The following is a 20,722-nucleotide window of genomic DNA, read 5'->3' on the forward strand; positions in this document are numbered from 1 at the left end:
CACACCTCCCATTTCGGTAGTGGCGTTTGTCGATGACTCGATGACTTGTTCCCCTTCCTTCTGGGGATCACCTTCTGAAAGCTTGGACTTGGGTACCCTTTTAAATCGGAGCCCTTCTATGTTTGGGTGGCGCACAGCTTGTCTGAAATCCATCTCTACAAGCAAACACAATTGTTAGATATTAAACATTGAAACGAGAAAACTTACAAAGGATGCTACGACATGAAGAGCATACCCATTCCGTTACATATCACCATTGGCACCCTATCTGTCCAAGGCCAGTAACATTGAACATTACCTAGCTTTAGCATCACCTCGAGGTAAGGACGCATGTCAAGCTCAGCGTCCTTACAGAAATTAAACAGATCGGATATCGGCTAAAAAGCCACATTTTCACCTCGGTATTGAGGCCCAAAAACAATAAGGTTCCAAACTTAATCGTCAAAATACCCACTTCGTCTGCTAAAATTGAAGAACAAGTGATTACGATCACCTGCAAAAAGAATCAAGAGAATCGGAGCTAAAACGAAGATTCTAGAGCGAAAACGGTGAAAGACAAGAAATCAAGTTATGATCCAGTGAATTCAGCAAACCAGGGCAGGCCAAATGGCTTGCCAAACGGCCTGCCACTATGGCAAACGGCCTGCCAAACGGGCACAGCAAACGGGCACAGCAAATAGACAAAGCTGGCAAACGGGCACTGCAAACGGCTTGCCAAACGGCCTGCCAGCCGTTTGCAGGCAAATTTCCAGTCTATTTAAAGGGTCTTTGTCATCCATTTTCACACACACTTCAATTCACTTCTTTCTCTCTCTTTCTACAATATTAGTCATACTTTCAAGGTCTTCAAATCCGTGCGAGAAACCTAGTACCCAGAGAAGAACACCGAAGATTGTATTAGGAGCGGTCTGGAGTTTGAAGTTGTCACTTTTGTATTCGGAACTCGTTTAATCTACTGGCACTTCTATCCTTTGTCTTTATATAATGTTTTCCATTATTATGCTTTGTGATATTGTTGCCATGATTAGCGAGTAGTTATCTTTAGTGTATGTTATGATATAGTCAGTTATAATGCCGAAATAATATTATGGCTTGTGTATGTTGTTGAGATGCTTTCTGATCATGCTTTAAACTCAATCACTTTTCCAACTAATCAAACGTAGTTATTGGCTCTATTATTTGGAAGTCGTGAATCCCGATTCAGAGTACACTATCTGTGTCATCCCTTGGTAAGAGAAGTCTATCGGATACAATGTAAGTTTGACTGAGGCACACCGGTTGTAGTAAGTCCACCGAGCCTTGGATTCCGACTGAGGACTCTTTTGTAGTGAAACATCTAACTAGACCCCTAGTACATTGTCGGTCCTGGACCATGCTAGTGTAGTCACCAAGCATATAAACTTCGTACGCGCACGTTGAAGCACAACGGTTGTTGTAAGCTGTACCTCTGCTAAGTAAGGCCATCGAACCCGGTTAGTGCTGATTAGTACACTTCACCATAGCGTGGTCTTAAGCATTGCACCCTGCTTGAGGGATTCTTGGTTAATTAAGGAACTATTTTTTTAAACACATAAAGGATTGGACTGTTAGGATAACCGAACGTGTTTATGGAAGTCAAAAGCCGACTTGACCATGGTGTTCTTTATGGTTGAACTCTTTTAAGGGCCTAACTATTCTTTAAACCCAATCATTAACGAAAGCATCAAAACACATCACGTCTCTCGGATACGGAAAACCTTGTATCCTATTATGCTTAAGAAAGTTTAGACCATTGTAGAATGTTAATACGTCACCCAACCGAGTCACTCAATTGGATGAACCATCTGAACATGTATGCTTGTAGTCAGACTGCACGGGCGTCAGGGGTAAGGGACGTTACTGTCTATTCAGAATCTTTAAGCCTATCACATTACCCAGTGACATGTCATATGACAGGGACGTTTAAGACAAGTGTAATGAATACAAGGTCACTGCCTATTCATGAGCCAACATTCCATAATCCCGGCAAAGTAACTGATAAAATCATAGCATGCACTTCTTTAACCTTATCTAAATTACAAATTTTATCGCATTTGCTTTATCTGTCTTATAAACTAGAAAACCCAAAATTAGGTAACAAACCACTACTCCTGCACCTAGAATTATCTTAAGCTTTAAATATGAGTTCGATTCTACTGATATCTTAAAATACGACCCTAGGTCATACTTTCCTTACTCATAATAAGGAGTTGTACGATTTAGGTCCCCTTAAATATAAATTTAAAACTATTGCTCCCTCTCTTGATAGTTGATTCTGACGCCTTGCGGCCTAACGACACCGCAGAAATAAAACCGTCCGTTTCAGTCATCAAGGAGGAGTGAGTTTTTGGCGCCACTGCCGGGGACTTGGTATAAGATAATACTACTTTTATCAAACTCATTCACAAGCATTAGGTGGTGTCTAAGAGAGACAATTATACACGGACTTGGTTATTGGATTTTCTGAACAGTCTCCAATTATATTGGAACCAAAAGGATATTGCCTCTCCGTAGTCAGCCTGGCCACTTAGTTTGTTAAATAGTTTGTGCGAAGCTCTGTTTTCGAAATACCAGGGAATCAGTCGCAAGAACCAAAAACATACTTATACTTAGGATAATTAGATTACCTTAGAATTAGTTTAGATTACCTTAGAATAAAACTACTTTAGATTAAGACTACCTTAGACTACCTTAGATTACCTTAGACTACTTTAGAATAACCTTAGATTGCGTTAGACTAAATTAGGAACTTAGCTTATTTAATTAAAAATTAAAAACAAAAAGGCATACCCAGTGTATGACCCAAACCCGATCTAGACCAGGGCCATTGTTATTCATACCTGATCCAGACGCAATAATCTCTAAAGCACGCAAGGAAAAACGAATCAGAAATCGAATGGCGTTACGCGTTACTTTAGCAGAAAACATCAAACCCTCGATTGAAGGTCGAGGAGGACCGATCAGATTCCCAGAGATCCAAGGACACTCATTCGATTTAAAACATCACATTATACAGCTCATTCAAATAGCTGTCAATTTCAAGGATTACCGAATGACGATCCTAACTCTCACCTTGATAAATTCGTATCTCTTTTGAACTCCTATAAACAACCAGGTATAGGACAAGATATAGTTCGGCTATACTTGTTCCCCTATTCTCTCACTCATCATGCACAAACATGGTTTGAAGGATTGGAAAAAGATTCCATCACGTCATGGATGGAGATGGCTACTAAATTCTTAACCAAATATTTCCCTCCTTCCAAACAAACCAAACTTAAGAATGACATCATTAACTTTGTTATGATGAATCTCTTTACACTCCATAGGAGCGATTCAAAACCCTGCTGAAGAGATGCCCTAATCACCAGTTAGAATGGTCAGCCCAAATCTGTACCTTTACAATGGTCTTAAAGTAAATCATAGGACAACGATCGATGCCGAAGCTCAAAGAAATATGATGAACCAAACCACAGACGAAGCATGGGAGTTGCTCGAAAACATGACAATGCATCATCATGACTGGAACAGTGGTGAAACAACTTCATCATATGCACCACTCTCTCACTTAATAATCAAACGGAAGCCATCAATTCTCTTACGGACAAGATGGAATCTCTTTCCAAACAACTCGGAGAATTGAAGACGCAACCGCAGCAGGTTAACCAGGTCCAGGCCTGTGTTAATTGTACCAACCCGCAACCCACTGAAGAATATCAAGTTGAGTACGAGAATCCTGACGGTTCAGTCTGTTACGTTCAATACCCAGTGAAATGTCCCGTTCATATTGATTATAAACGTTCCATATTAATGGATTTCGTCGAGAGGTTTTGACCTCTATATGAGACGTTTTTCAAAGACTGCATTCATTTTTAAAACAACCATAGCCTTTATTTTATCGATAAAGGTTTAAAAAAAACATTACGTAGATTATCAAATAATGATAATCTAAAATATACCGTTTACACACGACCATTACTTAATGGTTTACAATAAGAATATATTTCATCAAAAATAAGTTTCTTGAATGCAGTTTTTACACAATATCATACAAGCATGGACTCCAAATCTTGTCCTTATTTTAGTATGCAACAGCGAAAGCTCTTAATAATCACCTGAGAATAAACATGCTTAAAACGTCAACAAAAATGTTGGTGAGTTATAGGTTTAACCTATATATTATCAAATCATAATAATAGACCACAAGATTTCATTTTTATAACACATCTCATATCAGGCATTTCGCAAACTGCATAGAGATAAAAATCATTCATATGTTGAACACCTGGTAACCGACGTTAACTTAATGCATAGAATATGCCCAAAACAGAACCTCTCGTCTGTATAATAATCTCAAAGTACTAAACCATCCATAACCTGAATGGGGGTTGTTAAGCCCAATAGATCTATCTTTAGGATTCGCGTCAATTAGGGGCCATTTCCCTAATTCTTAGGTTACCAGACTTGAAGGGCGATATTCGGTTTAATAATCAAACCATAGAATGTAGTTTTGCGTACTTGTGTCTATTTTGTAAAACATTTATAAAGCTGCATGTATTCTCATCCCAAAAATAATATTAGATTGTAAAAATGGGACTATAACTCACTTTCACAGATTTTTACTTTTCCGGAAGTAAGACTTGGCCACTGGTCGATTCACGAACCTATAACAAATGTGTACATATATATCAAAGTATGATCGAAATATATTCACAACATTTTTTATTAAATTTTTATGATTTAAGTTTGTTAAGTTAGCAGTCCTCGTTAGTAACATACAACTAGTTGTCCACAGTTAGATGTACAGAAATAAATCAATATATATTATCTTGAATCAATCCACGACTCAGTGTATACACGTCTCAGGCTAGATTACAAATCAAGTATATATATATTTTGGAATCACCCTCAACCCTGTATAGCTAACTCAAACATTACTGCATATAGAGTGTCTATGGTTGTTCCAAATAATATATATATATATGGGTCGATATGATATGTCAAAACATTGTATACGTGTCTATGGTATCCCAAGATTATCTAACGACCCGTCCTAATCCACAAGGACGAATACATTACATTTGGTTACATCGCGAGGTACTAGACCTCTATATGATACATTTTACAAACATTGCATTCGTTTTTAAAAAGACAATCTTTCATTACATCGAAAGTTGACGGCATGCATACCATTTTATAATATATCTAACTATAATTGACTTAATAATAATCTTGATGAACTCGACGACTCGAATGCAACGTCTTTTGAAATATGTCATGAATGACTCCAAGTAATGTCTCTAAAATGAGCAAGTGTACAGCGGAAGATTTCTTTCATACCTGAGAATAAACATGCTTTCAAGTGTCAACCAAAAGGTTGGTGAGTTCATTAGTTTAACATAAATAATCATTTCTATCATTTTAATAGACCACAAGATTTTCATTTCCAGTTCTCATAAATGTACGTCCCATGCATAGAGACAAAAATAATCATTCATATGGATTGAACACCTGGTAACCGACATTAACAATATGCATATAAGAATATCCCCATCATTCCGGGATCCTCCTTCGGACATGATATAAATTTCGAAGTACTAAAGCATCCGGTACTTTGGATGGGGCTTGTTGGGCCCAATAGATCTATCTTTAGGATTCGCGTCAATTAGGGTGTATGTTCCCTAATTCTTAGATTACCAGACTTAATAAAAAGGGGCATATTCGATTTCGATAATTCGACCATAGAATGTAGTTTCACGTACTTGTGTCTATTTTGTAAATCATTTATAAAACAGCGCATGTATTCTCAGCCCAAAAATATATAATGCAAAAGCAATTAAAAAGGGAGCAAATGAAACTCACTATAATGTATTTTGTAGTGAAAATACATATGACGACATTGAACAATGCAGGTTTGGCCTCGGATTCATGAACCTATATTAAGTATTAACACATTATAGTATAAATCAATTAAGTTTATATATTTGTTATGTATTAATTATTCTTATAATATATTATGATACTTATTTGATATTTAATTAATGTTATATCAATAATATTAGTTGAAACATAATTTTTATGTAATATTAGTATATTTTATGTAATAATATATTTACATATATATCTTTTGTTTTGCAAAATTAATAATTGTAGAAATACCTGACTAAGGGTAATAATAATAATACTAATAGTATGATACTAGTAATAATAATGATAATAATGATTATCATACTTATATGGTGATAATAATATTTATAATACTAATAATAACAATCATAATAACAATACTATTAAATGATCATAAATTCTTATTTTAGTAATAATAATTAATAGTAATAATTATATTACTACTAATAATAACAATAATAATAATAATATTAATTTTAGAAATGAGAACTACCTTCAAAGAGCTTTTCTAAAAAAAACTGCCCCAAACAGGGCTCGAACTCGAGACCTCTCGCTCACCCGCAAACACCCTTAACCATTTTGCCATCCATGTTTTTCCGACTTATAAGGCAACCCAAACATATATATCTAGTATTTCTTTCATCTTAGTTCATCATCTTCTTCACCAAAATTAACATCAAACAGACGCAAAATTTTAACAACAATCGAAAGAGTTTTGAACTTAGGATTTATAAACAACATGAAACAAAAAAATAAAAGTGTTCTTAAAATAAAAAAATTCAAAAAAAACTGCATTTGAGCCTACTGCTGAAGCTCGTAGCTTCAAAAAAAATGTTCTTCCATTTCGAATACATTTTGGACAATTCTTACAACACGAATTTAGTTTCAAATCATTCCTAAAAACTATTGGAATCGTCAATTGAACTTGAAACATCAAAACGAGCTCTAATATTTCGATGAACAAATTGGTTAACTTTTGACAAAATAACTTTGACTCGCAAATTCGAATTCGTTATTAAGAATTGGAACTTGAAATTTTACAGGAAGTTTAAGTAAATGATTCCTAACAACTCTGCATTTTTAGTTTTTGAAATTTATTTCGAATTCAAGTTAGTGTATATCACTCTCAAGAACACATGAGCTCAAAAGTTGGTTTTGAAATTAAGAATGTTATAGATTATGATTACAACATGAAATGTGTTGCAAATCATTCCTATAATCTTTATGGATCATCAAATTAACTGGAAACATCAAAACAAACTCGAATTTGATTCAAGAACACTCAGTTGACTTTTAAAACCCAAAACTTTGACTCTCAAATTAGAGATTAATAGAAAGAATTGAGGATTGAAAACTTACAGATAGTTTAGATAGACGATTCCTAACATGACTGCATTATTACATTTTGAAAATTCATTCGAAATCAAAATATGGTTAAAAAAATGAATGTACAGAGTGTCGAGCTTATTAGTGATTTTTTTCTCAGTTTCATTCATTCACTTGATGCAAGAGACATTATATAGCACAAGATTTTTGTTTTGAATTGTGATTGAGAATGACTTGTAACAACATCCGACAATTACAAAAATCAAATACAGTTTTGAGGGATATGTGTAACTGAATGGTACTAGCTCATGACTTTTCTTCTTTTTTTTTATTTAATATTAATAATTAATAAATATAATAATAATAATAATAATAATAATAATAATAATAATAATAATAATAATAATAATAATAATAATAATAATAATAATAATAATAATAATAATAATAATAATAATAATAATAATAATAATAATAATAATAATATCAATAATTATAATAAGTAATAATGATAAAAAAATCATAAAAATGATAATAATTTTATAAATGAATAAAAAAAATAATAGTGTCTTTAATAATATCTAATTATAATACAATTAAGGTTTAACATATAACAAGTTTTATATTTCAATTTTTATATCTATGTATTATATAATATTAATAATACAAATATTAATATTAACATTAATAATAATAATGAAAGTGATAATTGCATTACTACAACAACTATATTCTTATCTTGTATTTACTTTTAATGTATTAATATTATAATTTATTAATTATGTAAATTTTAACATATCTTTTATATTTAATACTTATACATTTTTATATATATTATTATATAACTATAGTCACCAATTATAGAAATCATGTTCATATATATATATATATATATATATATATATATATATATATATATATATATATATATATATATATATATATATATATACACCTATATATATTTATAGTAATTTATTTATTCTATATCTTATTTTATATTTTTAATCCTATGATTAAATTGTATTATTTCAATTCATTATATATATATACTTTTGTTTATATTTATATATACATATATATATACATATTTACTTAAACACAATTGTTCATGAATCGACGGGCATAGTCAAAGGGTAATTGAATATATGAACATAGTTCTAAAATATTCGAGACTTAACATTACAGAATTTGCTTATCGTGTCGGAATCATATAAAGATCAAGTTTAAATTTGGTCGAAAATTCCCGGGTCATCACAGATTACATAATATGTATAATACAATAAAATTAGTTAGGATATATTTAGTCTAGATTTGTTACAAAATTTCGTAGCTAAAACTAGCAAGTTTATCCAATTTTGTTTTACCCGTCATTTCTTCGTTTCAAATCCGTTTTGAGTGATTCAAGTTGCTATGGTTTCATAATGAACTAAAATTTATGAAACTAAACAGAAAAAGTATAAGTTTATAGTCGGAAATACAGGTTACAAGTCATTTTTTAAAGAGGTAGTCATTTCCGTCGAAAAAACGACATCTTGATGACCATTTTAAAAAACATACTTCCACTTTGTGTTTAACCATGATTTTTGGATATAGTATCATGTTCATATGTAATATCATTTTTCCAGAAAACAAACTTCCAATTCAAAGATTAAGATACTTTTTATTATTTTTAACCCAAAACAGCCCCCGATTTCACTACGACGGCGTATGTCCGGTTTTACGGTGTTCTTCGTGTTTCCAGGTTTTAAATCATTAAGTTAGCATATCATATAGATATAGAACATGTGTTTAGTTGATTTTAAAAGTCAAGTTAGAAGGATTAACTTTATTTGCGAACAAGTTTAGAATTAACTAAACTATGTTATAGTGATTACAAGTTTAAATCTTCGAATAAGATAGCTTTATATGTATGAATCGAATGATGTTATGAACATCATTACTACCTTAAGTTTAGTAGGTAAACCTACTGGAAGTGACAAGAAATGATCTAGCTTCAAAAGATTCTTGGATGGCTTGAAAGTTCTTGAAGTAGAATCATGACACGAAAACAAGTTCAAGTAAGATTTCTGCTTTAATTAAGATTGTTATAGTTATAGAAATTGAATCAAAGTTTGAATATGAGTATTACCTTGAATTAGAGAGATAACCTACTATAAGTAACAAAGTTTTCTTGATCTTGAATGATTACTTGGAATGGATTAGAAAGCTTGGAAGTAATCTTGCAAACTTGAAAGTGTTCTTGGTTTTATGAAACTAGAACTTATAGAATATATGAAGAACACTTAGAACTTGAAGATAGAACTTGAGAGAGATCAATTAGATGAAGAAAATTGAAGAATGAAAGTGTTTGTAGGTGTTTTTGGTCGTTGGTATATGGATTATATATAAAGGATGTGTAAGTTTATTTTCATGTAAATAATTCATGAATGATTTATAATATTTTTTGTAATTTTGTAAGATATTTCATGCTAGTTGCCAAATGATGGTTCCCACTTGTTTAATGACTCACATGGGCTGCTAAGTATCTGATCATTGAAGTGTATATACCAATAGTATATACATCTAGAAGTTGTGTATTGTACGAGTACGAATACCGGTGCATACGAGTAGAATTGTTGATGAAAATGAATGAGGATGTAATTGTAAGCATTTTTGTTAAGTAGAAGTACTTTGATATGTGTCTTGAAGTCTTTCAAAAGTGTACTAATACATCTAAATACACTACATGTATATACATTTTAACTGAGTCGTTAAGTCATCATTAGTCGTTACATGTAAGTGTTGTTTTGAAACCTTTAAGTTAACGATCTTGTTAAATGTAATTAATTTATTGTTATTATACTTAAATGAGATGTTAAATTGTTATGTTAACATGATAACATGGTGTATGAATATATCTTAACATCATATATATATATATATATATATATATATATATATATATATATATATATATATATATATATATATATATATATATATATATATATATATATATATATATATATGTTAAAATACTATTACAACGATAATCGTTACGTATATATATTGTTTCGAAATTCTTAAGTTAGTAGTCTTGTTTTACATATGTAGTTCATTGTTAATATACTTAATGATATATATAATTATCATTTTAGCATGTTAAATATAGTGTAACAATATCTTAATATGATACATATGTATTTAGTAAGACGTTGTTATAACGATAATTGTTATAATATCGTTTTGAGTTTCTTAACTTAGTAGTCTCATTTTTATGTATATAACTCATTATTAATATGCCTAGTGATATACTTACTTATCATAATATCATGTTAACTATATATATATATATATATATATATATATATATATATATATATATATATATATATATATATATATATCATATAGTTTTTACAAGTTTTAACGTTCGTGAATCGCCGGTCAACTTGGGTGGTCAATTGTCTACATGACACTCATTTCGAATAATCAAGTCATAACAAGTTTGATTGCTTAACATGATGGAAACATTTAAAATCATGTAAATATCAATTTCATTTAATATATATACACATGGAAAAGTTCGGGTCACTACAGTACCTACCCGTTAAATAAATTTCGTCTCGAAATTTTAAGCTGTAGAAGGTGTTGACGAATCTTCTGGAAATAGGTGCGGGTATTTCTTCTTCATCTGATCTTCACTCTCCCAGGTGAACTCGAGTCCTCTACAAGCGTTCCATCGAACCTTAACAATTGGTATCTGGTTTTGCTTAAGTCTTTTAACCTCATGATCCATTATTTCGACGGGTTCTTCAATAAATTGAAGTTTTTCATTGATTTAGATTTCGTTTAATGGAATAGTGAGATCTTCTTTAGCAAAACATTTCTTCAAATTCAAGACGCGGAAAGTGTTATGTACAGCCGCAAGTTGTTGAGCTAACACAAGTTGGTAAGCTACTGGTCCGACACGATCTATAATCTTGAATGGTCCAATGTACCTTGGATTTAGTTTCCCCCGTTTACCAAATCGAACAACGCCTTTCCAAGGTGAAACCTTAAGCATGACCATCTCTCCAGTCTCAAATTCTATATGTTTTCTTTTACTGTCCGCGTAGCTCTTTTGTCGACTATGGGCAGTTTTCAATCGTTGTTGAATTTGGATGATTTTCTCGGTAGTTTCTTGTATTATCTCTGAACCTGTAATCTGTCTATCCCCCACTTCACTCCAAAAAATCGGAGACCTGCACTTTCTACCATAAAGTGCTTCAAACGGCACCATCTCAATACTCAAATGGTAACTGTTGTTGTAGGAAAATTCTGCTAACAGTAGGTGTCGATCCCAACTATTTTCGAAATCGATAACACATGCTCGTAGCATGTCTTCAAGGGTCTGTATCATCCTTTCACTTTGCCCATCAGTTTGTGGATGATAAGAAGTACTCATGTCTAGACGAGTCCCCAATGCTTGTTGCAGTGTCTGCCAAAACCTTGAAACAAATCTGCCATCCCTATCAGAGATAATAGAGATTGGTATTCCATGTCTGGAGACAACTTCCTTTAAATATAATCGCGCCAACTTCTCCATTTTATCATCTTCTCTCATTGGCAGAAAGTGTGCTGATTTGGTAAGACGATCGACTATTATTCAAATAGTATCATAACCACTTGCAGTTCTTGGCAATTTATTAATGAAATCCATGGTAATATTTTCCCATTTTCATTCTGGGATTTTATGTTATTGAAGTAAACATGATGGTTTCTGATGTTCAGCTTTGACCTTAGAACACGTCAAACATTCTCCTACATATCTCGCAATATCGGCTTTCATACCCGACCACCAAAAAAGTTTCTTGAGGTCCTTGTACATCTTTCTCGCTCCGGGATGTATTGAGTATCTGGTTTTATGTGCTTCCCCAAGTACCATTTTTCTTACATCTCCAAACTTTGGTACCCAAATTCTTTCGGCTCTATACCGGGTTCTGTCTTCTAGAATATTAAGGTGGTTCTCCTATCCTTTGGGTATTTCATTCTTCAAATTCCTTTCTTTTACGACACCCTGCTGCGCCTTCTTTATTTGAGTAGTAAGGTTAGTACAAATAATTATATTCATAGCTTTTACCTGCATAGGTTCTATGTCCTTTCTACTCAAAGCGTCTGCTACCATATTCGGCTTCCCCGGATGGTAACGAATCTCGAAATCGTAATCATTCAATAACTCAATCCATCTACGCTGCCTCATGTTTAGTTGTTTCTGATTAAATATGTGTTGGAGACTTTTTTGATCGGTATATATAATACTTTTGACCCTATATAAGTAGTGCCTCCAAGTCTTTAATAAAAAAACAACCGTGCCTAATTCCAAATCATGCGTCGTATAATTCTGCTCGTGAATCTTCAATTGTCTAGACGCGTAAGCAATTACCTTCGTTCGTTGCATTAATACACAACCAAGACCTTGCTTTGAGGCATCACAATATATCACAAAATCATCATTCCCTTCAGGCAATGACAATATAGGTGTCGTAGTTAACTTTTTTTTCAACAATTGAAACGCTTTTTCTTGTTCATCATTCCATTCAAATTTCTTCCCTTTATGCGTTAATGCAGTCAAGGGTTTTGCTATTTTGGAAAAATCTTGGATGAATCTTCTGTAGTAACCAGCTAATCCTAAAAATTGGCGTATGTGTTTCGGAGTTTTAGGGGTTTCCCATTTTTCAACGGTTTCAATCTTTGCCGGATCTACCTGAATACCTTCTTTGTTCACTATGTGACCGAGGAATTGAACTTCTTCCAACCAAAATGCACACTGAAAACTTAGCGTACAGTTTTTCTTTCCTCAACAACTCTAGCACTTTTCTCAAATGTTCTTCGTGCTCTTGATCATTCTTTGAGTAGATAAGTATGTCATCAATGAAAACAATGACAAATTTGTCAAGATATGGTCCACACACTCGGTTCATAAGGTCCATGAACACAGCTGGTGCGTTAATCAAACCAAATGGCATAACCATAAAATCGTAATGAATGTAACGCGTCCTAAAAGCTGTTTTCGAAATATCATCCTCCTTCACCCGTATTTGATGATATCCGGAACGTAAATCAATCTTCGAATAAACTGACGAACCTTGTAGTTGATCAAATAAGTCGTCGATTCTCGGTAGTGGGTAACGGTTCCTGATGGTAAGTTTTTTCAACTCTCGGTAGTCGATACACAACCTGAATGTACCATCTTTCTTTTTGAAAAACAAAATAGGAGCTCCCCATGGTGATGTGCTTGGTTGAATGAAACCACGCTCTAAGAGTTCTTGTAATTGGCTTTGGAGTTCCTTCATTTCGCTGGGTGCGAGTGTGTATGGAGCACGAGCTATTGGTGCAGCTCCTGGTACGAGATCTATTTGAAATTCAACAGATCGGTGTGGAGGTAGTCCCGGTAATTCTTTCGGAAATACATCGGGAAATTCTTTTGCGACGGTAACATCATTGATGTTCTTTTATTTGGGTTTGACTTCTTCGATGTGTGCTAGAATGGCATAGAAATATTTTCTTATTAGTTGTTGTGCCTTCAAATTACTAATAAGATTTAGCTTCGCGTTGCTCTTTCCTCCGTACACCATTAAGGGTTTTCCTTTTTCTCTTACAATGCGAATCGCATTTTTGTAACATACGATTTCCGCTCTCTCCTTTTTCAACCAGTCCATGCCGATTATCACATCAAAACTCCCTAACTCTACTGGTATCAAATCAATCTTAAACGTTTCGCTAACCAGTTTAATTTATCGATTCTGACATATCTTATCTGCTGTAATTAACTTACCGTTTGCTAATTCGAGTAAAAATTTATTATCCAAAGGCGTCAATGGATAACTTATTTTAGCACAGAAATTCTTACTCATATAGCTTCTATCCGCACCCGAATCAAATAAAACATAAGCAGATGTATTGTCAATAAGAAACGTACCCGTAACAAGCTCCGAGTCTTTCTGCGCGTCAACCGCATTAATGTTGAAGACTCTTCCTCGGCCTTGCCCATTATTATCCCCCTAATTTGGACACGCATTTTTGTAATGGCCCTTCTTCCCGCATCCGAAACAGGTAATGTCGGCATAACTTGTTCCAGCATTATTTGTTCCCTTAGCCATTGATTCGTAGATTTGGCACTTTATCGCACCATGGACCTTTCTTTTACACTTAGTACACATTGCCGTACAGTGCCCAGTCGGATGGTATCCTTCACACCTCTGACATGGTTTCTGCCTCTTGTTGTTATTGTTGGGATTGTTGTTGTTGCGGTTGTTATTGTTGTTGAAACGGTTGTTTTAGTTGTTGCTGGGGTGGTTGTTGTTGTTACGTTTGTTGCTGCAAAAATTGGTGCAATTGTAGTTGTGATTGTTGTGTTGATTGTTAAAATTGTGACCCTTGTCACTGGTTTCTTCCCACTTTCTCTTGATTTGTTTCGTGTTGGCTTCTTTGGCCGCCTGCTCTTTAACTCTTTTCTCAATCTGATTTATGAGTTTATGATCCATTCGACTCGCCTTTTGTATGGAGGTGGGCTCGTGTGAACTTATATCTTCTTGGATCCTTTCTGGTAACCCTTTTACAAATGCGTCGATTTTCTCCTCTTCATCTTCGAACGCTCTTGGGTACAATAAACACAACTCCATGAATCAGCGTTCGTATGTGGCAATGTCGAAACCTTGTGTTCGTAATCCTTTAAGCTCTACTTTGAGCTTATTGACCTCATTTCTGGGACGATACTGCTCAGTCATCAGATGTTTGAATGCTGACCACGGTAGTGCGTACGCAGCATCTTATCCCACTTGCTCTAGGTAGGTATTCCACCATGTTAACGCAGTACCTGTGAAGGTATGTGTAGCGTACTTTACTTTGTCTTCTTCAGTACACTTACTTATGGCAAACACCGATTCAACCTTTTCGTTCCACCGTTTCAATCCGATTGGACCCTCGGTTCCATCGAATTCCAAAGGTTTACAGGCAATGAATTCTTTGTAGGATCATCCAACACGATTTCTTGTGGCGTTATTTGTATTGCTAGATTCATAGTTATTGTTGTTGTTTTGCATTGCAGCCTGTACCGCGGCTATGTTTGATGCAAGGAAAACACGGAAGTCTTCCTCGCTCATGTTCAAATTCTGACGAGTCGTCGGTGCCATTTCCTTCAAAAATAGCTCAAAAGAATTAAGTTAATCATATAGAATATTAAGAGTAGTCAATAGTATTTCGTAGCATAATATGAACTCATTTATAAAACTTTTTTCTTCATATTAGCATTTTATAGTTTTAATTCGGGTAGTACCTACCCGTTAAGTTCATACTTAGTAGCTAATATACAGTTCAACTACTAAAATTCTATATGAAAAATTGATTATAATAATATTTCGCGTTCAAACTTTTATACAATATTTTACAAACTTACAATACCGCTATTATACATATAGTATGAAATATAGCACACAATAACTTTGATACAAAACAGTTGTGAAAACAATCATAGTTAATACGCAAGTCGTTCTGCAAAGGCAATAAAAACACGTAATTTATAAGTCCAGAAACAAGTCATGCATTCTGGTTTTACTAAGACTACTTCCCATCCTTGGTCTTGTGGAACATAACCGTTGTGCCGTTGACAAGACAGCATGTTGTAACGTCGTCAAAGGGACGAGGGTTTCATATTGTCCAACAGCACCGTAATAATCTAAAAACCTTGTTTCTCACCCCAACTACTGAATTCGTCACTTGTAGGAAGGTTTTATTTAAAAGTTGTAATCCGATGTTCTTTTTCTCACTTTGGTGAGAAGCGAACATCACTAACCCGTAAATATAACATGCTTCTTTATATTGCATGTTAGAAGCTATTTCTAACTCACGAAGTCCTATGTTGGGATATGTTGAGTCAAAATAGGTTCTTAACCCGTAGCGTAAAATTGCATTTGGGTTCCCCGCATTTAACTCTTTAAAGAAAACACGGCGTAACTTACGGTGTCCCCAATGTGATATACCCCATCTTTCAAATGAAAGCGTTTTATAAACTAAGGCATGCCTGGAACGTTCATCAAATGTTATACACACTAATTTCGCCGTAAATAATTGTGCCGATGAATTCTGACCGACTTTAGACAAAATTTCATCAATCATGTCCCCGGGTAGGTCTTCTAAAATTTTTGGTTGTCTATCCTTAACATCCATTTTTGTTTTAATACTGTAAAAATAGACGAGGGTTAGATTCGTAAAAGATAATTATTAAATAATACAAGCAATTTTCACATACAACAAGAAAAGTACAAGCACACTTATTTTACATATTTTACACCTCATGATTACAACTCTTTATTCCGACTCACTAGTTTCTTCCTCTTCGGACCTGTTTCGTTTTGCTAATTTTCTAGGGATATATGATGTTCCTCTAATACGAGCCGTTGTTTTCACAAATGGTTTAGAAAAACCTGGTGGCTTAGAGGTTCCAGGGTTATTGTTACAACTTAAGAAATACGGTTGTTGACGATACATATAAAGTTCATCGGGGTTAGAATCAGGTTTCTCTATTTTAATTCCCTTTCCCTTATTATTTTCTTTTGCCTTTTCAAATTGGGTCGAGGTAATTTCTATAACATCATCGGAATCCTCATCGGGGTCCGATTCATCGGAAAATTGGTAATCTTCCCAATATTTTTCTTCCTCGGCAGAAACACCATTGACCATTTTTAACTTTGGTCCATTGTTTGAGGATTTTATTTTATTTATCTGTTTTTCTATGGTTCCTAATATTTCCTCCTCCGGAACCTCTTCTTCCGGTTCCACTTCTTCCGGTTCCTCCTCTTCTGATTCCTCCTCTTCGGGAATTTGTGAATCTTCCCAAACTATATTCGACACTTCATTATTATTAGGTGAGTCGATAGGATTTGTACTAGAGGTAGACATCTAACACACAATATCAAACACGTTAAGAGATTAATATATCAAATAATATTTACATGTTAACAATATATAGTTTCCAATAAAAATGTTAAGCAATCGTTTTTCAAGTAAACACGGTCGAAGTCCAGACTCACTAATGCATCCTAACGAACTCGATAAGGCACACTAATGCAAATTTTTGGTTTTCTAAGACTAACGCTCAGATACCAACTGAAATGTCCCGTTCATATTGATTATAAACGTTCCATATTAATGGATTTCGTCGCGAGGTTTTGACCTCTATATGAGACGTTTTTCAAAGACTGCATTCATTTTTAAAACAACCATAACCATTATTTTATCGATAAAGGTTTAAAAAAACATTACGTAGATTATCAAATAATGATAATCTAAAATATACCGTTTACACACGACCATTACTTAATGGTTTGCAATAAGAATATATTACATCAAAAATAAATTTCTTGAATGCAGTTTTTACACAATATCATACAAGCATGGACTCCAAATCTTGTCCTTATTTTAGTATGCAACAGCGGAAGCTCTTAATAATCACCTGAGAATAAACATGCTTAAAACGTCAACAAAAATGTTGGTGAGTTATAGGTTTAACCTATATATTATCAAATCATAATAATAGAGCACAAGATTTCATTTTTATAACACATCTCATATCAGGCATTTCGCAAACTGCATAGAGATAAAAATCATTCATATGTTGAACACCTGGTAACTGACGTTAACTTAATACATAGAATATCCCCAAAACAGAACCTATCGTCTGTATAATAATCTCGAAGTACTAAACCATCCATAACCTGAATGGGGGTTATTTCTAATGACATGTCCTAATCCATCTGGACGAATACATTACATTTGGTTACATCGCGAGGTACTTGACCTCTATATGATACATTTTACAAACATTGCATTCGTTTTTGAAAAGACAATTTTTCATTACATCGAAAGTTGACGGCATGCATACCATTTCATAATATATCCAACTATAATTAACCTAGTAATAATCTTGATGAACTCAACGACTCGAATGCAACGTCTTTTGAAATATTTCATGAATGAATCCAAGTAATATCTCTAATATGAGCAAATGCACAGCGGAAGATTTCTTTCATACCTGAGAATAAACATGCTTTAAAGTGTCAACCAAAAGGTTGGTGAGTTCATTAGTTTATCATAAATAATCATTTCAGATAGTATAATAGACCACAAGATTTCATTTTCATAAACATCATTCTCGTATCAGGCATTTCGTAAACTGCATAGAGATAAAAATCATTCATATGGATTGAACACCTGGTAACCGACGTTAACTTAATGCTTAGAATATCCCCAAAACAGAACCTCTCGTATGTATAATAATCTCGAAGTACTAAAGTATTCGTACCCCGAATGGGACTTGTCAAGGTCCATAGATCTATCTTTAGGATTCGCATCAATCAGGGGCCATTTCCCTAAATTCTTAGGTTACCAGACTTGAAGGGCGATATTCGGTTAATAATCCAACCATAGAATGTAATTTTAAGTACTTGTGTCTATTTCGTAAAACATTTATAAAAGCATCGCATGTATTCTCAGTCCCAAAAATATATATTGCAAAAGAATTTAAAAAGGAAGCAAATGAAACTCACTATACGATATTTTGTAGTAAAAATATGCATACGACGGAACGGAACAATGCAAGGTTGGCCTCGGATTCACGAACCTATATCAGGTATATATATATATATATTAACACATATAGTTGTAATCAAACAATTTACATATTATTAGTGATGTAGTTGTTATTTTTAATATATTATAAGTGTCATTAATAACTTATTTAGATATATTTATTTTTATATACATTCAATAGATAATTGATATTTATTACAAAAATTGTTAATATTGTTATGTCATATATATATTTTTATATAGAAAACCTTTATTTAATATATTAATAATACTAATAGTAATAAAAATGATAATAATACTAATGTTAATGAAAGAAATGATAAGTTGTATTATTTTCAAAGTAATAATAATAATAATAATAATAATAATAATAATAATAATAATAATAATAATAATAATAATAATAATAATAATAATAATAATAATAATAATAATAATAATAATAATAATAATAATAATAATTTAACTACCTCCAAATAAGCTTTCAAAAAGAAATGACGTAGCCCGGGCTCGAACCCGAGACCTCTCGCAAAACCCTTCACACCCTTAACCACTGCTCCATTTACCATTTTATGTTTTAATTACTTCCCTAAATTCTTTTAACCTTTAATCTGTTTTCATTTCATAAACCAAACATCATCATTCAATCCCTCCACTGAGTTTAACGGTCCTGTTCCTCAATCGAATATTGTTGGGCCGCCACCTTTTTATTAGCCCAACCGGTTTTAACCCAACTTTTTTCTACGGCCCATCTATGGTAACATAATCCATCTAGTTACATTACATATCTTAAATAACCTAGGATTCGTTTTCATATAGTGATTCCACTAACAGCTCATCATTCCACAATTATTAAAAGGTAGAAGGTTTTCCCTGTTCGGGCTACCCGGGAGGGCGATTAATCCGACCCCATACTCTGATGTACGCAGTCCAGCAGGATTACTCCCTGGCTGTTTCTAACCCATCCCTGGCCACCACTAAATATTCATCCCAGACGGGATTCGAACCTGAGACCTCTTGCAAGGAACTCAGGGCCCCAACCACTTGGGCTATCTAGTGATGGTTAAAAAGTTGTAAGGTTTTCCCTGTTCCGGTTACCCGGGAAGGGCGAGTAATCCGACCCCATACTCTAGTGTACGCAGCCCATCAGGAATACTCCCTGGCTGTTTCCAACCCTTCCCTGGCCACCCCAAGAATTGAACCTAGGAAGGATCTCATTCCACAATTATTAATTTAATTAAATATCCTCCATGGTTGTCAGCCACACACCAAAAGGAAACCAAGAAATCTTGTTCTATTTACGCGGAAGGCCAAGCAAAATTCCCAACCATTCCTTATTCTATTTACGTGGCCCCAATTAATTCGGTTTCTTTTAAAAAAAAAAAAACTCGACAGAATGTGTTTGGTTTAGTTTGATTGAAAGAACTTTATGTATGTGGTGAATTCATCACCTTTAATCACCAATATCATTACTATAATCTAAAAAAAATGCCATATCTTAACCCATAATGTCGGCCAATAAATTGAAATTGATGGGATTCGTTTTTAAATGTAATTGGAAAGAAAAAGGCATGTTGTAGTAGTCCCTACTACCATTATCTTCTTTTGAATTCTTAATTCTCGATATATAACCTCCTCACTTACTTCGATCATCATTACTCTCCATCATCCGCTATCATCGTTACCATGAATCATGTATTGTCTCCCACAATCCAACGTTCACATCTTCCTTATCTAAAACTGTATAGAAACAGAATAGTTCAGCTGCAACAGCAGCTATTCAGCTTCGAGAAAGAAAAGAAAATAAATGAGTGAATACTAGCGGGTTTGTGTGGTGGTTTTGCAGCGTGTGTTGATTTAC

This window comes from Rutidosis leptorrhynchoides, chromosome 3 (genome assembly GCF_046630445.1).
Source record: "Rutidosis leptorrhynchoides isolate AG116_Rl617_1_P2 chromosome 3, CSIRO_AGI_Rlap_v1, whole genome shotgun sequence".
Taxonomy (NCBI): Eukaryota; Viridiplantae; Streptophyta; class Magnoliopsida; order Asterales; family Asteraceae; genus Rutidosis; species Rutidosis leptorrhynchoides.